This window comes from Dermacentor silvarum, chromosome 4, assembly GCF_013339745.2.
Source record: "Dermacentor silvarum isolate Dsil-2018 chromosome 4, BIME_Dsil_1.4, whole genome shotgun sequence".
NCBI lineage: Eukaryota > Metazoa > Arthropoda > Arachnida > Ixodida > Ixodidae > Dermacentor > Dermacentor silvarum.
The window spans coordinates 206112832-206129953 of NC_051157.2; the positions used below are offsets into that span (position 1 = coordinate 206112832).

Below are 17122 nucleotides of genomic sequence, written 5' to 3' on the forward strand. Positions count from 1 at the left end.
TTTCAGGCGAAACTGCGACAACTTTTTTTGTACGACAGATCGTATCGCGGTTTATGTTCTTGCGAAACCAGACTGATCCTTTTTTGCGCACCATGATACAAGTGCGATTAAGTAATCTTTTACCTGACTTTCTTGTTTCGTGTTCGTATGCTGAATCCCGTCCAGTGAAAGGCTTCCTTCGGGAAGTAGTGTCATCCTTCCGTATGCTGAGTGTTCGTTTCTCGCTAGAATACTTAAGTTCAGTTAAAAGAAAGAAATTGTATCACGATATGTTAGGCTTATTAATGCCAGTTCCATTGTACAGGATAGCATACTCTGGAGGCTCAGGAGATGATGTTCTAAAAAGAGTCAAAAGAATGCCTGTGAAACCAGCAGTTAAGTCATTTTTCTTTAAACTCCACACAAATACCGTGCCCGTGAAGACTTGGCTGGCAGACAAGGGGTTAGTTGTGCCTTATACTACCAATTGCTTACTGTGTAAGAAACCAGAGACTGTCGACCATGTCTTAATTGATTGCTGGGACCCCTTTTTTCATTGGGCCATTTTACAACGAACCGTAAAGAAAGAATTACCAATAACTCCACGTGGTATCAGGTACTTAGACACAGAAACTAATAATGTTCCATATAACCCTATTATGCTAATAAGCCTCTATATTATATGGTGCACAAGAATGTCTGTACGCCATGCTGATGTCGATGTCCGTTCTGTTCGAGAAAACTTTATCGAAAGTGTCGCCTACATGCGTGAAGTCTACAAAGCGCACAAAGAACCACCGGACTGGTTGCCACTGTTCGATGAGTTGGTGAAATTGAAACTATTTTAATGCAACCAAGTCAACATAAGCTAAGCTGACTCTCTTTTTTTAACAATGTATTCAGCATGGTACTTCAATTGCAAGGCAATACAGCAAAAAAATGTAGCGAGGCCGAGTGGTCTAAAGCGCTGGTTTAAGGCACCAGTCTCCTCGGAGGCCTGCGTTCGAATCCCGCCGCTTCCATATTGTGTCACTTTTTTTTACGTCCGCTCTTCGGCAAAAAGCGCACGCGACCGTCACTCGGCAGGAGAACAGTGGTAGCGTGGCCGATGGGATTCTACTTCCGGCTACCGTTCGGTGCGGACGCGGAATGTCTTGCTCCTCAGGGGCGGTTACAGCGGCCCAGCAGGGTCGCGGAAACAGGTTGAATGATATGACAACGCAGGAATATCAGATTATTTTACCGCAGTTGCCTTCAGGTACGACCGTAACGACTACTGTTTTTTTTTGCACGCTGATGTAAAAGCAAGACCCTACCGAGTCGAGCACTTCCGAGATGCTTTAGGCCGTCTGCAGCTCATGCCAGAAGTTGTGGCCCTCGGAGCCTACCAAATGATCCACGTCTGGGCGATAACTTTCAAGAACGGAAAAGGCAAGCAGAAGATTTTGTCAACCTCACCCTTCAGCGTTAAGGAGCATCGGTGTGTTGTGATAGACCCTTGCAACCAGGACATCAGGATGAAGCTGTACTGGCTTCTGCACACCACCCCGGACGAAGACGTGAGAACCGCCCTGGCGCCTTACGGCACCATTAGTGATATATCGAGGGATAAGTGGCGTGTGCCAGGCTGCAATGACAAAGGGTCGCACACGCGTCTAGTGTCTCTGCGCCTGAAGGCTGGCTATACTGTGGAAGACCTGCCACATCAGCTCCGCGTCGGTGAAGACCATGCACTAGTGCACGTACCAGGCAGACCGCCGCTCTGCCTCCGGTGCCACGGCACCGGTCACATACGGCGCGAGTGCCGAGTTCCACGCTGCGGGCTGTGTCGTCGTTACGGCCACGACGAGACCCAGTGCGTGCGTAGTTACGATAACGTAACAGGGACTGGCAGAAGTGACACCGTGAACGAGCACCTCATGGACCAGGCCGACGCGGACGAAACCACCAGTGGGGGCGGGGTTCCACCGATTTCTGGCAGCCAGCCATCAACAGAGACGTCGTTTGAAAATGCTGGAGAAACGAAAGACAGTGAGGATGGCAAGGTCAACGACCTACAAGAACCAACAGAAGACGACAAAGTCGTTGGTAACACAAGTGCTCCTCCGACCGCGATGGTACCTATGCGGTCGAGCCTAACAAGGAAGAAGCCGACAAAGACGGAGGGAAAAGCGGCATTTCTGCGATCTCAAAGAGGCCGCGTGAAGGGACTGAAGGCGTAGGCAACAGCGACGAAGCGTCTGCTGGTGAGCCACTCCCGAAGACGGCAGTCGTCAGAAGAAGTTCGTTTAAAGTGAAACCCATGTGCCGCCAGACAAAAGAGCGGCGCCGACAGTGCCTCCGCGTTAGCGGGGATGCTGTCCGGAATACGACTTAGAGGCTGAACAACGGACGGACAAGCAGCGAGTGTCGCCAATGAGTGACGTTAAGGAAGACGCTTCGACCTCGCCTCAAACAGCGAGGCCACTTCTTGTAGGGCGGCGAGAGACTGTAAGTCTTAGTCCCGGAATTATGAATCAATCGCAGTGCGGTCGGCTTGAATCATCGCTTTCAGTGTTTTCTAGATCAACATCAGCGTTTCGGATAGGTACGCTTAACGTAAGAGGGTTGACGGCAAGAAAGCGACAAGTCCAGTTAAAACGGCTGTTAATTGAAAATGACGTTGACATCTTAGCGTTACAACAATAAAAAATTGAGAGCGAGGAGCAGGCTGACCGCATGGTTGATAATTATAAAGCAAACTTTAATGTCTGCGTGTGCCATGCCGTTGGAAAGTCTGGGGGATGTGTTATCTTTTTAAAAAGGTCAATTGGTATTATTGAAGAAAGTGTTATAACTTCACAAGACGGCAGATTAGCACTTTGTGATTTTGCTTTGCATGGTTAAAAATGGCGAATTCTTTGCGTATACGCACCTAACATCTGCTCTGACAGAAAATGCTTTTTTGATTACGTAGGTACTTTCTTAGAGTGTGATAGAATTGTAATGTTACTAGGCGATTTTAACTGCGTTTGCATGACCGAAGACACGGCTAATAATAAGCCCGTTCGTGATAAAAGTGCACTACAGCTTCGTGCTTTAACAGAAAACTGTGACCTTGTAGACGATGGTGATGTTCTTCGTGGGAATCATGTGCAGTTTACGCACTTTCAGCTTCAAAGCCACGCTAGATTAGACCGTGCGTATATTTCCGCTAGTATTTTAACATTGTGTAGCAACTACATAGTTAAACACGTTAGCTTCAGTGACCATAGTCTTGTAATGTTCCAAATAGGAAATAAAAGAAAAACAACTGCATTTAACTGGGATCTATGGAAATTAAATGAAAACCTTTTGAAAGACGAAACGTTTGTTAAACTGGTGGGTCAAAAGTGTAAAGAGGCTTTGCTTATTGATACATGTTTTAGCGCGGTTTGGGAGAATTTTAAAAGTGAAGTTAAAATGGGGTGTGCAATTGAGAGGTCAAGCGTCATACGGTACAAAGAAAGACAAAAAGAAAACGAGCTACAAGCCACACTTGATTATCTTTTAAATGCAGATAGCACGATACCCGGATTGTTTAGTAAAGAAATTAAAGAAGTGAAAAGACAGATGGAATGCATTGCGGAGGAAAGATATAAAGGCGCCGTGGTAAGGGCACGTGCGGAAAGGTTCTTGGTGGGCGAAGCACCCACCAAACGCGCGCTCGCTGAAGAAAAGAGGTATGCCACAAGAAACGTGATTAAAGAAATACGATATCAGGGCATGGTTTCGTCAGACCAGAAGGTTATCGAAATGGCTTTTCTTGAACGGTGTCGAAGCTTGTTGGGCAGCGAAGTTGACGTGAAAGATCTGTTTGTAAAAGAGTTTCTGGCACTTATGCCCAAACTGGATGAGGACGTTAAAAACGATCTTGAAAGACCCATCGCAATCAAGGAAGTTCAGCAAGCGATTGATGACCTTAGTAACGGCAAGACACCTGGACCAGATGGCATCGGGGCAGCTTTTATAAGTTTTTCAAGGCAGAAATGTCGGAAATGCTTCATCGTACTATAACAGAGGCCTATGACGTTAAACAATTGCCCATATCTTTCAAGAAAAGCCATATTATACTTATACCGAAAACTGAAGACCCTGAGAGATTGCAGTCGGTGGAAAATTACAGGCCCATAAGTCTGACAAATGTCGACTATAAAGTGTATATGAAGGTCATTGCAACAAGACTTCAAACAGTAAAAACCGGTATTGTTGGTGCACACCAAACGTGCGGAATAAGAGGAAGAAGCATATTTAACAATATTCATACTGCAAGAACAGTTTTAGAGTGCTGTGAAGCGTCAGGTGGCCGTGTAGCCCTGATTCAATTAGACTTGGGAAAAGCATTTGACAGGGTGTGTCACAGCATACTTTTTGCACTGCCGGATTACGTCAATGTAGGCGCGGTAATAAGCGACGGTGTGAAAATGGCATATGATAAATGTCAGGCTAAACTAGTAATTAACAAAAAACTCAGCGAAGCCATAGTCGTACGTTCTAGTGTCCGTCAAGGATGCCCCACCTCAGCCTTATTGTTTGCTATTTATTTAGAGCCATTTTGTTTAAGAGTGCTGAACAATAAAAAAATAACCGGATATCAGTTTTTATCGCATGAAATAAAGGTTTTGGCATATGCAGATGACATCGCGATTTTTTGTGAAAATAAAGAGAGCATAAAAGAGGCGGTCAGTGACGCAAGAGCCTTCTGTAGACTCACTGGAAGCGCCATTAGTTGGCAAAAGTGTCTAGGATTTTGGCACGGGGCTTGGGAATCCAGACCAGACCAAATTGAAGGGATCAACTTTAGCACTTCTCCGTCCAAGTACCTGGGCATCCCATTAGGGTGCTATAACGAAAATGCCGAACAGTGGACTGACCAAATGGAACACATTAAGACACAAACAACAAAATGGGGTGGATGCGACCTGTCGATATTTGCGCGCGCAACGGTTTGCAATGTGTTTCTAGTGGCCAAAGTTCTTTATATGCTACAAGTGCTATGCATGTCGCGAATGTGCGTGCAAAGGATTCACCGAGTTTTTGCTATCTTTATCTGGAGATCCACTTGGGAGCGGACCAGCAGGATAAATCTGTTTCATTCTGTTAAGAAGGGCGGGCTTGGCCTTTCGCACTTGTTCCATAAACAGATTGTTTCACGATATTTTTTCTTGCGTGATCAAAGTGATGGTTTTATACGTACGGTCATGCAAGTGCGCCTGTGGGATGCGCTGCCGGAGTACATTGCATCGTCCTTTCATGCACCGCATGTAGCGGCAAAAGGTTTCTTGAAAGAAGTTGTTCATGCTGTTCGTTTTCTTAAAGTGCACTTTTCTTTCGATTATTTGTCATTAGTGACCAAAAAACAATTGTATAAGGATTTAGTTGACGTGTTATGCCCTTTGTATCGGGCAGAGTATGCATTAGGACCCGAACGGAATGTACTGAAACCTGTAAAGAAAATGCCTATCAGAGCATCAACTAAAACATTTTTCTTTCTGCTGCACAGTGGCACGCTCCCTGTTAAACCATGGTTAAAAGAAAAAGGTATTTATCTACCTTGGGGTGTAAATTGTATCATATGCAATAGGTCAGAAACAATTGAACACATTTTCTTAGATTGCTCGGATTCAATTTTCTTGTGGGACGTCTTACAGAGGACTTTCAAAAAGGATTTCCCGCTCACGCCATTCGGAATTCGGTTCTTGCCTTTTGAACAAGCAGGGGACGTGCCATGTGATATGATGATGCTGGTTACAATGCATAGTGTCTGGAAAACAAGAATGGATATTAGACACGAACATGTTGATCCCAAGCCAGCGAAGACATATTTCGCTGAAAGTATTCGATATGTTAGAGATGTGTTCAAGGCTCTTAACGAGCCACCTGAATGGTTGCCTATGATTGAAAAATTATTGGAGATTAAGCCTTACTAACCAAGCTACATGGGACGTGCTGTCAGTCCCGTTTTTAGTTCGTGTGAAGTTTTGTCTCGTTATGTTGAATTCAGAGATGTGAATTCTTGTGTGACGTGTAATTGACGAAATCCGGATATAAAGAAAAAGTTGTCGCAGTTTCACCTGAAAGGCGAAGCATCAATTGCGATAGCAAATTTGTAGAGAGCTATACGGAGGAATGATATTAGCCTTATCAGCTGTATAAACTTGGACATGCAGCAGCACCGGCAACGCGCAGAACTGTTGTCGACGCCGTCGGCGTTTTGCCCGCGTTCGCTCAAAATGCGTGCGGCGTTGGTGCCGTAGGCACTTGGTGCCGCAGCTAAACGTCGCCTCCCTTCCCTCCCCCTCCCCCCCTCCCCCACGGCCTCTCGCGCATCAGAAGAAGGCGCGTTTGCTCTACATATATGGTGATTGTAAAGGAGGAAAGAGACGCCTACTTCTGCAGCCCTTAAGGAAGCACGGCGCAGAACGCGCGTTTGTTCTCCGCCGTGCGTTCACTCCCGGTGAAAGAGCGCGTCCCTCGCGCCCTTTCACTCGCACATACAGCGTTTGGCGGCGCGCGGCGACGATTTAATCTCCATTGACGTCATACGGAACCTCACGGCGACGGCGACGGCGACGCCGACGGCAGAAATCTGCTTTTGAGTGTCCATATAATTGCTATCGCAATAAAAAGTTGTCGCAGTTTCACCTGAAAGGTGAAGCATCAATTGCGATAGCAAACTTGTAGAAAGCTATACGGAGTAATGATATTAGCTTTATCAGCTGTATAAACTTGGACATGCAGCAGCATCGGCAACACGCAGAACTGTTGTCGACGCCATCCGCGTTTTGCCCGCGTTCGCTCAAAATGCGTGCGGCGTTGGTGACTGTTGCCGGAGCCTCTGATATAAATAGGCACTGCGTGCCGCAGCTAAACGTCGCCTCCCTTCCCTCCCCCTCCCCCACGGCCTCTCGCTCGTCGGAAGAAGGCGCGTTTGCTCTACATACATGGTGATTGTGAAGGAGAACAGAGACGCCTACTTCTGCAGCCCTTAAGCGAGCACGGCGCAGAACGCGCGTTTGTTCTCCGCCGTGCGTTCACTCCCCGTGAAAGACGCGCCCCTCGCGCCCTTTCACTCGCACATACAGCGTTCGGCGCGCGGCGACGATTTCTTCTCCAAATGACGTCATATGGAACCTCACGGCGACGGCGACGGCGACGCCGACGGCAGAAATCTACTTTTGAGTGTCCATATAATTGCTATCGCAATAAAAGACGCAACACACCAAGGAAAAGACAGGCGAAAGTAAAGGGTGTCACTCGCAATTAACTTTATTCCGAGAAAACATCGCAATATATAGCTACGCCCCACATGCGCGGCAGGGTTCCGCGCATCATACGACCCTATATCAGTCAAAACATGTGCCAGTTTAAAAAGCATCTAAAAAGTTGAAAGGAAAAAAGAAGGAACAGCAGTGGATGAAAAAAAGTTGTCGCAGTTTCACCTGAAAGGCGAAGCATCAATTGCGATAGCAAACTTGTAGAGAGCTATACGGAGTAATGATATTAGCTTTATCAGCTGTATAAACTTGGACATGCAGCAACATCGGCAACACGCAGAACTGTTGAAGACGCCATCGGCGTTTTGCCCGCGTTCGCTCAAAATGCGCGCGGCGTTGGTGACTGTTGCCGGAGCCTCTGATATAAATAGGCACTGCGTGCCGCAGCTAAACGTCGCCTCCCTTCCCTCCCCCTCCCCCACGGCCTCTCGCTCGTCGAAAGAAGGCGCGTTTGCTCTACATACATGGTGATTGTGAAGGAGAACAGAGACGCCTACTTTTGCAGCCCTTAAGCGAGCACGGCGCAGAACGCGCGTTTGTTCTCCGCCGTGCGTTCACTCCCCGTGAAAGACGCGCCCCTCGCGCCCTTTCACTCGCACATACAGCGTTCGGCGCGCGGCGACGATTTCTTCTCCAAATGACGTCATACGGAACCTCACGGCGACGGCGACGGCGACGGCTACGGCGACGGCGACGGCGACGCCGACGGCAGAAATCTGCTTTTGAGTGTCCATATAATTGCTATCGCAATAAAAAAAAAGGTAGCGTGGCCGAGCGGTCTAAGGCGCTGGTATTAGGCACCAGTCTCCTCGGAGGCGTGGGCTCGAATCCCACTGCTGCCATATTGTGTCACTTTTTTTACGTGCGCTCTTCGGCAAAAAGCGCACGCGACCGTCACTCGGCAGGAGAACAGTGGTAGCGTGGCCGAGCGGTCTAAGGCGCTGGTTTAAGGCACCAGTCTCCTCGGAGGCGTGGGCTCGAATCCCACTGCTGCCATATTGTGTCACTTTTTTTACGTGCGCCCTTCGGCAAAAAGCGCGCGCGACCGTCACTCGGCAGGAGAACAGTGGTAGCGTGGCCGAGCGGTCTAAGGCGCTGGTTTTAGGCACCAGTCTCCTCGGAGGCGTGGGCTCGAATCCCACTGCTGCCATATTGTGTCACTTTTTTTACGTGCGCCCTTCGGCAAAAAGCGCGCGCGACCGTCACTCGGCAGGAGAACAGTGGTAGCGTGGCCGAGCGGTCTAAGGCGCTGGTTTTAGGCACCAGTCTCCTCGGAGGCGTGGGCTCGAATCCCACTGCTGCCATATTGTGTCACTTTTTTTACGTGCGCCCTTCGGCAAAAAGCGCGCGCGACCGTCACTCGGCAGGAGAACAGTGGTAGCGTGGCCGAGCGGTCTAAGGCGCTGGCTTTAGGCACCAGTCTCCTCGGAGGCGTGGGTTCGAATCCCACCGCTGCCATATTGTGTTGCTTTTTTTACGTGCGTTCTTTGGCAAAAAGCGCACGCTACCGTCACTCGGCAGGAGAACAGTGGTAGCGTGGCCGAGAGGGGATTCTGCTTCCTGCCACCGAGCGTGACGGACGCATGATGACGGGCTCTGTAGGAGCGGCTTCAGCGGCCCAGAGCGGCCGCGGTAACAGGAGTGTCGTTGGGACAAGTTGTTTTGCCGAGTTTGCCAACAGGGCGTTTTGTTGTGAACACAGTTTTTTTACATTGTGATATCAGGGCCCGCCCATACCGGGTGGAAGATTTCCGCGATGCGCTCGCCCCGTTATCGCTCCTGCCGGAAGTGGTGGCCCTCGGGGCCTACCGTATGAGCCATGTTTGGGCCGTGACCTTCAAAGACAACGAAGCTGTGAAGAAGATCGTCAGTGTTGGTGAGCTACAGGACAAGAAGGGCCGATGCCTCGTCATTGACCCCGCCAACCAGGATGTACGCTTAAAAGTGCATTGGCTGCTGCACACCGTTCCTGACGAGGACGTGCGTCTTGCCTTCGCGCCGTTTGGAAAGGTCACGGACGTCGCCCGCGACCGGTGGCGGGTGCATGGCGTGGCTGATAAGAACTCTACCACAAGACTGGTTACGCTGAAGTTGAAGCCGGGCGTAATGCTTGATGACCTGCCACACCAGGTGAGCGTTTCCGGCGAGCTGGCTCTTGTGGTTGTGCCGGGCAGGGCCCCTCTCTGCCTACGCTCCCGCGGGACGGGCCATATTCGTCGCGACTGCCGCATTCCGCGGTGTGGTGCCTGCCGACGCTTCGGTCACGAAGAGAGTCAGTGCGAGCGGACGTACGCTAGCGTGACCGGACCCGTGAGCAATGACAACTCCGCACTACTCATGGACGAGGCGGATATGGAAGACACATCGACCACGGCTAAGGAAGCAGCTGGCGAGGTGGCAGAGTCGGAGGCACGACCTCAGAAACAGGGGCAACATGTCGATGAAGCCGTCGACACTGAACAGCAAGAGCAAGTGGAGGGCACTGTAGCCATGCCGAACCGTGAGGAAGAGAGCCCACCTGACCCGGGAGCGGCCTCCACCCCCCCTGAACATGAAGACATGGACACCCATACCGGGCTTGCCAACTTGCAGGCGGGGAAACATCCGCGCGACCAGACCAATAGCCTGGCTACGACGCAGGACAGCAGCGGCGGAGACGAGCCACCGCCCAAAGCGCCAGGTATGAGGAGACCAAGCTTGCAGCTGCGGCCGAACATTACGGCCGATCCACGGCAGGCGGGTAAACCGCCTCCGTAGTTCTGTACTGTGTTTTGCTTGAGGCGGGTTGGGGGGTTCGTGAGTGCAATGGCCGTCACCCTGAGCGCTATTCTCTTGGATATGTGTCAGGAACGAGGGCCCGAGTTGCATGTTAGTGTTGTTTTCGAGAGGTCGGGTTGTGTTCCCATTTGTGGCACTCAACGCGGTTATCGGCGCGTCATTATCAACACTCGCCCCTGCGTAACTGTGACGGGCACCATTCTACCGTGTAGCCATGGCAGCTAATATCGAAGGAGCGCTACGTGTAGCCACGTTAAATGTACGAGGGCTCGGTGCAAGAAGGCGGCAATGTCAGCTAAGTCGCCTACTCTTAGATAATGACTTGCATCTTGTGGGAATCCAAGAAACCAAAATAGAGAGCCAAGAGCAAACCGACAGAATGGTGTCCAATTTCCGTGCGCACTTCGACGTGTGTGTTTCTCACGCTGTTGGTGGATCAGGTGGTTGCGCCATATTCATTCGAAGAAACTTTGGCATTTGTGTGAAGTCAGTGTTTTCGTGTGAAACAGGACGCCTTTTAGTGGCTGATTTTTGTTATTGCGATATGGATTTCCGAGTCATTTGTATCTACGCGCCGAATATTGAAACAGACCGGCGAATCTTCTTTGAGCGACTTGAAGCGTACGTAAACTGCCACAAGGTGGTCATACTGCTGGGGGATTTTAACTGTGTGTGCACTGCTGACGATCGCGCAAATGGTTCACGCGTTCGCGATAAGAGTGCTGTATTGCTAAATGCGCTGGTGCACGATTACGACTTGGAAGATATCGGTAGTGTCTTCGCCAGCGGTACCCACCCGCAGTTTACGCACTTCCAGCGTGATAGCCACGCTCGGCTAGATAGATTATATGTGTCAGCCGAATTGGTGCCCTTGTGAAGTGAATATGATGTGCAACCCATTGCATATAGCGACCACTGCTTGGTAACTGCCACTTTCGGGAAAAGACAGATCAAACACACCTTTAACTGGGACCTCTGGAAATTGAACGCGCAGTTGCTGGATGACGATGCTTTCGTTGATGCCGTGGCGAAGGAACTAGAAAACCTGATTTCAGTCGAATTAGCAAGCTTCGCCATTAAATGGGAAGAATTTAAACAGAAAGTAAAAACAATGGCTATTGAAAGAAGCAGTGTCCTTCGGCATAACCTGAAACAGGCAGAAACGAACCTTCGCCAGCAACTGCAATTTTTCATCTGCATGGAAAGTGTCCAGCCTGGTGTGTATGTTAACGAAATAAAGGAAGTGAAAGCCGAACTCGAAAGGATAGACTCTGAGAAATACAAAGCCGCCGTTGTGCGATCAAGGTCTGAGAAGCTGTGGGCGGGAGAAGCGCCAACAAAACGAGCTCTCTCAGACGAGAAAAGGTACGCATGTCGGAAGGAAATCCGCCAGCTAGCTAAAGGCAATGACATCACGTCCGACAAAAACGACATCAAACAAGGGATCGTCGATCACTTCAAAGCCTTCTTAGGTCAACCACGTGAACCTAAAGATGGCTACCAGACGGAATTCCTTTCATTGATGCCAAAGCTCGATGAAGAAGTTAAGGCACGGCTAGAACATCCCATTACCCTGAGTGAGATAGAGTGCGCAATAGACGAGTTGGCGCCCGGTAAAGCACCTGGGCCTGATGGCTTAGGGGCTATTTTCTATAAAACGTTTAAGTCAGCGCTGGCTCATGTCCTCCATCTAGTTATCAGCGAAGCGTATGACCGAAAAAGATTGCCCTTGTCCTTCACAACCTCGCATATTGTGCTAATCCCGAAGAGTGATGATGAAAAGAAACGCTTGTTGCCTGGCTCATATCGCCCGATAACTCTAGCCGACGTTGACTATAAAATATTCACGAAAGTTTTAGCAAAACGACTGCAAAGTGTCATCAAAACAGTGGTAGGGCCGCACCAGACTTGTGGCATTAAGGGGCGCAGTATTACAACAAATGTACACGTGGCTCGAAGTGTGCTAGAGTGTTGCGATGCGATTGGCGATTACGTCGCGATGATGCAGATCGATTTGGCAAAAGCCTTCGACCTCGTCTCGCACAAGGCTCTACTATACATACTTGAACACACGAATGTTGGCAGTGTGATAACGGAAGGTGTCACGATGGCGTACAAGAACTGATCAACGCGAATTATTGTTAATGGGGAGCTCACCGATAGCTTTCGTGTGCTCTCGTCGGTGCGTCAAGGATGCCCGCTTTCGCCCCTTCTGTTTGCTGCTTATCTCGAGCCACTCTGCTTGGCCATTAAAAACAAGGAACGCATAACAGGCTATCGACTACAGGCAGCACACGTTAAAATATTGGCGTATGCAGACGACATCGCGATTTTCTGCACTGATAAAGCGAGCATTATAGAGGCAACTGCTGTTGTCGAAAAGTTTTGCAATTCAACTGGAGCCCAGATAAACTGGGATAAAAGTTATGGCTTCTGGCATGGGAGTTGGGAAGACAAGCCGGAGACCTTTTCTCGAATGAATTGGTCAAGGTTACCTACACAGTACCTGGGGGTGCCTCTCGGAAGTTACCGTGAGCCCGAACAGTACTGGCTCGACCAAGTTTCGACAGCAAAGGAAAAGGCTGACCGTTGGAGAGGCAAGCAATTGTCAATGTTTTCTAGAGCCACTGTTTGCAACCTTTTTTAGTTTCCAAGATATGGTATGTTATGAATGTGTTGTGTGCTGCGCGGGTAAGCGTACAAAAAATTCACCGCATTTTCGCCACTTTCATTTGGGCCTCTACCTGGGAGAGGACGAGTCGAACAAATTTGTTTTTCCCGGTCAAGAAAGGTGGGCTTGGTCTGGTTCACTTGTTTTTGCGACAAATTGTGTCACGCTTTGTGTTTCTGCGGGATCAAAATGATCCCTTTCTTCGAACACTAATTCAAGTACGGCTGAGTAGACTTCTTCCAGGATTTGTTGTTTCGTCGGCTCAGAACATGCCGGGAACCGTGACTGGGTACCTGCGTGAAGTGGTGCTGGCGCATAGGATGTTGAATGTGCGTTTTTCGCTGCAGTATCTGTCCATCGTTACAAAAAAACAATTGTACAGAGATCTTGTGGACACGATGCTACCTGTACCTTTGTACCGTTCGCCACACCGTGGAGGCCCCGGACAGGACGTTCTAAAAAGAGTCAAGAAAATGCCAGTAAGGCCATCAACTAAGTCTTTCTTTTTCAAATTACATACAAACACACTTCCCGTTAAGACCTGGCTTCATAGCAAGGGTATTTTCATCCCCTGGACAACGGACTGCTTTTATGTAAAAAACCAGAAACAATAGAACATGTTTTCCTAGATTGCTGGGACCCGATCTTTCACTGGGACGTTCTGCAGAGAACGCTGAAGAAGCAGTTACCCCTGGACCCGTATGGAATACGCTTCTTGCCAATAGATACCTCAGAGGAAGTACCGTATGACCTCATTATGGTCCTGGGCCTCCACGCGATGTGGAAAACTCGCATGCAATTTGAACATGCAGACATCGTTGTGAAACCGGTGCGAGAACACTTCATTGAGAGTGTTGTTTACGTGAGAGACGCATACAAAGTACTGCCTGATCCACCACAATGGATGTCTGTATTGGATGAACTGGTGTCACTGAAAAGATTTTAGTGCTGTGTTGGCCAAAGTGTGGCTGGCACGTTTTATCATTTGTAACATTTGATTTTGTACTTCGACGACGGCAATAAAGAAAAAAAAAGTAGCGTGGCCGAGCGGTCTAAGGCGCTGGTTTTAGGCACCAGTCTGCTCGGAGGCGTGGGTTCGAATCCCACCGCTGCCATATTGTGTTGCTTTTTTTACGTGCGTTCTTTGGCAAAAAGCGCACGCGACCGTCACTCGGCAGGGGAACAGTGGTAGCGTGGCCGAGCGGTCTAAGGCGCTGGTTTTAGGCACCAGTCTCCTCGGAGGCGTGGGTTCGAATCCCACCGCTATCCATATTGTGTCACATTATTTACGTGCGCTCTTCGGCAAAAAGCGCACGCGACCGTCACTCGGCAGGAGAAGAGTGGTAGCGTGGCCGAGCGGTCTAAGGCGCTGGTTTAAGGCACCAGTCTCCTCGGAGGCGTGGGTTCGAATCCCACTGCTGCCATATTGTGTCACTTTTTTTACGTGCGCTCTTCGGCAAAAAGCGCACGCGACCGTCACTCGGCAGGAGAACAGTGGTAGCGTGGCCGAGCGGTCTAAGGCGCTGGTTTTAGGCACCAGTCTCCTCGGAGGCGTGGGCTCGAATCCCACTGCTGCCATATTGTGTCACTTTTTTTACGTGCGCTCTTCGGCAAAAAGCGCACGCGACCGTCACTCGGCAGGAGAACAGTGGTAGCGTGGCCGAGCGGTCTAAGGCGCTGGTTTTAGGCACCAGTCTCCTCGGAGGCGTGGGTTCGAATCCCACCGCTATCCATACTGTGTCACATTATTTACGTCCGCTATTCGGCAGAAAGCGCATGCGACCGTCACTCGGCAGGAGGACAGTGGTAGCGTGGCCGAGATTATGCTTCCGGCAGCGGAGCTGTGCGGACGTGTGAATCATGGGCTGCGATGGAGCAGATTTTGCGGCTACCAGCCGCGGTAACAGGCTTATCGTGAACGAGGAAGTGAGCTATCAGTTTATTTTGCCACCTCTGCCCAAGGGACCTGTTGTAAAGAACACCGTGTTTTTGCATGGCGACGTGCGAGCAAGGCCCTACAGGGTCGAAGGCTTCCGAGACGTGCTCGTCCCGACTGGATTGCTACCGGAAGTCGTGGCCCTTGGCGCCTACCAGATCAATAATGTTTGGGCGGTCACCTTCTCGAACGACGAGGCGGCGAAGAAACTGCTGGCATTGAAAGAACTCAACGTGAAAGGGCGTCGCTGCGTAGTCGTCGACCCTCAAAACCAACAGGTACTCCTTCGCCTTCATTGGTTGCTGTACTGGGTGGAGGACGAAGACGTAAAGACAGCGCTGGCAGCCTTTGGCAAGGTAATTGAAGTGACGCGAGAACGATGGCGCGTCAAAGGCGAAGGAGGTAAGGATTCCACGTCTCGAACTGTTCTTCTGAAACTGAAGAGCGGAATGAAAGTTGACGGACCTTCCGCACCAAATCCGAGTTGCAGGTGAACTGGCCCTTGTCGTGGTGCCTGGACGGCCAATGCAGTGCGTACGGTGCAAGGGTGTAGGGCATGTCCGTCGCGAGTGCAAGGTGCCGCGATGCTCGCGATGCCGTAACTTTGGCCACACTGAAGATCAGTGCGTACGCACGTACGCCACAGCCGTGGGGCCACCAGCAAGCGAAATCGCTGCAGAGATGAGAATGGATGCTGCTGAAGCCGAGGACGCCGCCAAAGGGGCGGATGACCAGGAGAGTGCCAACAACGCGGAGGCGACAACAAAAACAGAGGGAGAGACGAAAGGCGTCCTTGTTACCCCCGAAAAGAAATAAGGGTCATCAGGTTCTTCGGAAGAACTGGAGAAAGGCAGCGAAAACCGCCTTGTATCTGATGATGCCACGTACGTCGCAGGAGGTGGGGATTCGGCCCAAGACAGCGACGCTATGGAAGTGAGCGGCAACGCTGCCTTCAAAAGGCCGCTTGACGTCACCGACGGGCCACCTGCAAAGACAACAATAATACGAAGGAGCAGCGTCAAGCCCTGTCCAAACATTCCTCGGGACAGGAAGGAGGGTGACAAGCCACAACCGACTACGGACCATGCCAGACCACCGGACGGTCCCTGGGGGCGTCTAGCCGCTGGCTAGACGTTGCGGTGAGCACGATGCTTCGGGCCTTTCTCTCTTTCCCGTAGTAGCAATGGCATCCAACCCGACGCTTAGCTTGGGCACGCTAAACGTGAGAGGTCTGGCCGCCAAGCGTAAACAAAGCCAAGTGTACCGGATGATGGTGGACCAAGACCTCGACGTTCTAGCCGTGCAGGAGACAAAAGTTGAAGGGGAGGAAGAGACCCGAGGCATGGTGCTAAGGTTTACGCCTTCGTATTACGCGGTTGTGAGCCATGCCAAAGGAGCGTCGGCAGGTGTTATTTTATTTATTAAGAAGCTGCCCAGGCTATTGATGGAAAATTATTTTTCGTGCCCCTTTGGCAGACTAGTGTACTGCGACTTTGCTGTTGGTAATGATTCTTGGCGGGTGATATGTATATATGCACCCAATATATGCGATGAACGCAATATGTTTTTTTCCGCGTTAAAGGCGCACATATGCGCGCATAGAAAAGTCATTATTATGGGAGATTTTAATTGTGTACTCAGCGATCGAGATAGAACAGGCAAGAGAAGAAATGATAAAAGCTGTCATGTCCTCAGTGAACTATTAGCCGAGTGTGACTTGGACGACGTGGCTGATTGCCTAGTCGGAACACGCCAGGTTCAATACACGCACTTCCAAGGCAATAGTCATGCTCGTCTTGACAGGATATACGTGACACTAGATGTTATACCCATATGTCGCAGCTACGATGTCATACCTATTTCATTCACCGACCACTGTTTGGTCAAGACATGTGTTGGACGCAAAGGAAAGGGCAACACTTTCACGTGGGAAATGTGGAAAATGAATTCCAAATTGTTAAAGGATGAGCTTTTTCTAAGCAACGTACAAGAACACTTGAAGGAAGTAGAAAACAACAAAGTGGCGCAAATCACTGAAAAATGGGAAATTTTTAAACAACGAATTAAGTTAACCGCCATCGACCGATCCTGTAAAATAAAGTACGAAGAAAGAGCTAAAGAGAAAGAACTAAGGGCAGTGTTGGAAAAATTAACGGCCTTAGAGTGCAGCCAGCCGGGCGCATACAAGGACGATTTACGCAGCATCAAAGCGAAATTGGAGCTATGCGATGAAGAGCGATATCGAGGAGCGATTATACGCGCAAGGACAGAGGCATTGACAGCAGATGAAACGCCAACTAAACGCGCGCTAGGTCAGGAGAAAACGCATGCGCGGCGCAATCACATAGATACTATTGAAGTAGATAGTAATGAAATAACTGACGGTGAGGAGATAGCACAAGCGTTTTTCAAGCTCTTCCAAGAACTTTTTGCATCGAGAACTGTTGACGTAGACGCCTTTAG

The 17122-nt window shown here is 49.8% G+C and overlaps 10 non-coding genes across 10 annotated transcripts; all 10 read left to right on the forward strand.

The window, feature by feature from the left end:
* The first annotated feature begins 8034 nt into the window (after nucleotides 1-8034).
* Trnal-uag (transfer RNA leucine (anticodon UAG)) lies at nucleotides 8035-8116 on the forward strand. The gene has a single exon. It is a non-coding gene; the product is annotated as a tRNA-Leu (tRNA).
* A 72-nt stretch (nucleotides 8117-8188) lies between these two features.
* On the forward strand, nucleotides 8189-8270 carry Trnal-aag (transfer RNA leucine (anticodon AAG)). The gene has a single exon. It is a non-coding gene; the product is annotated as a tRNA-Leu (tRNA).
* Nucleotides 8271-8342: 72 nt separating this feature from the next.
* Trnal-uag (transfer RNA leucine (anticodon UAG)) lies at nucleotides 8343-8424 on the forward strand. Its single transcript has one exon. It is a non-coding gene; the product is annotated as a tRNA-Leu (tRNA).
* Nucleotides 8425-8496: 72 nt separating this feature from the next.
* Trnal-uag (transfer RNA leucine (anticodon UAG)) lies at nucleotides 8497-8578 on the forward strand. The gene has a single exon. It is a non-coding gene; the product is annotated as a tRNA-Leu (tRNA).
* Nucleotides 8579-8650: 72 nt separating this feature from the next.
* On the forward strand, nucleotides 8651-8732 carry Trnal-uag (transfer RNA leucine (anticodon UAG)). The gene has a single exon. It is a non-coding gene; the product is annotated as a tRNA-Leu (tRNA).
* Nucleotides 8733-13756: 5024 nt separating this feature from the next.
* Nucleotides 13757-13838, forward strand: Trnal-uag (transfer RNA leucine (anticodon UAG)). The gene has a single exon. It is a non-coding gene; the product is annotated as a tRNA-Leu (tRNA).
* Nucleotides 13839-13910: 72 nt separating this feature from the next.
* On the forward strand, nucleotides 13911-13992 carry Trnal-uag (transfer RNA leucine (anticodon UAG)). Its single transcript has one exon. It is a non-coding gene; the product is annotated as a tRNA-Leu (tRNA).
* Nucleotides 13993-14065: 73 nt separating this feature from the next.
* Nucleotides 14066-14147, forward strand: Trnal-aag (transfer RNA leucine (anticodon AAG)). Its single transcript has one exon. It is a non-coding gene; the product is annotated as a tRNA-Leu (tRNA).
* A 72-nt stretch (nucleotides 14148-14219) lies between these two features.
* Nucleotides 14220-14301, forward strand: Trnal-uag (transfer RNA leucine (anticodon UAG)). The gene has a single exon. It is a non-coding gene; the product is annotated as a tRNA-Leu (tRNA).
* Nucleotides 14302-14373: 72 nt separating this feature from the next.
* On the forward strand, nucleotides 14374-14455 carry Trnal-uag (transfer RNA leucine (anticodon UAG)). Its single transcript has one exon. It is a non-coding gene; the product is annotated as a tRNA-Leu (tRNA).
* Nucleotides 14456-17122: the final 2667 nt, after the last annotated feature.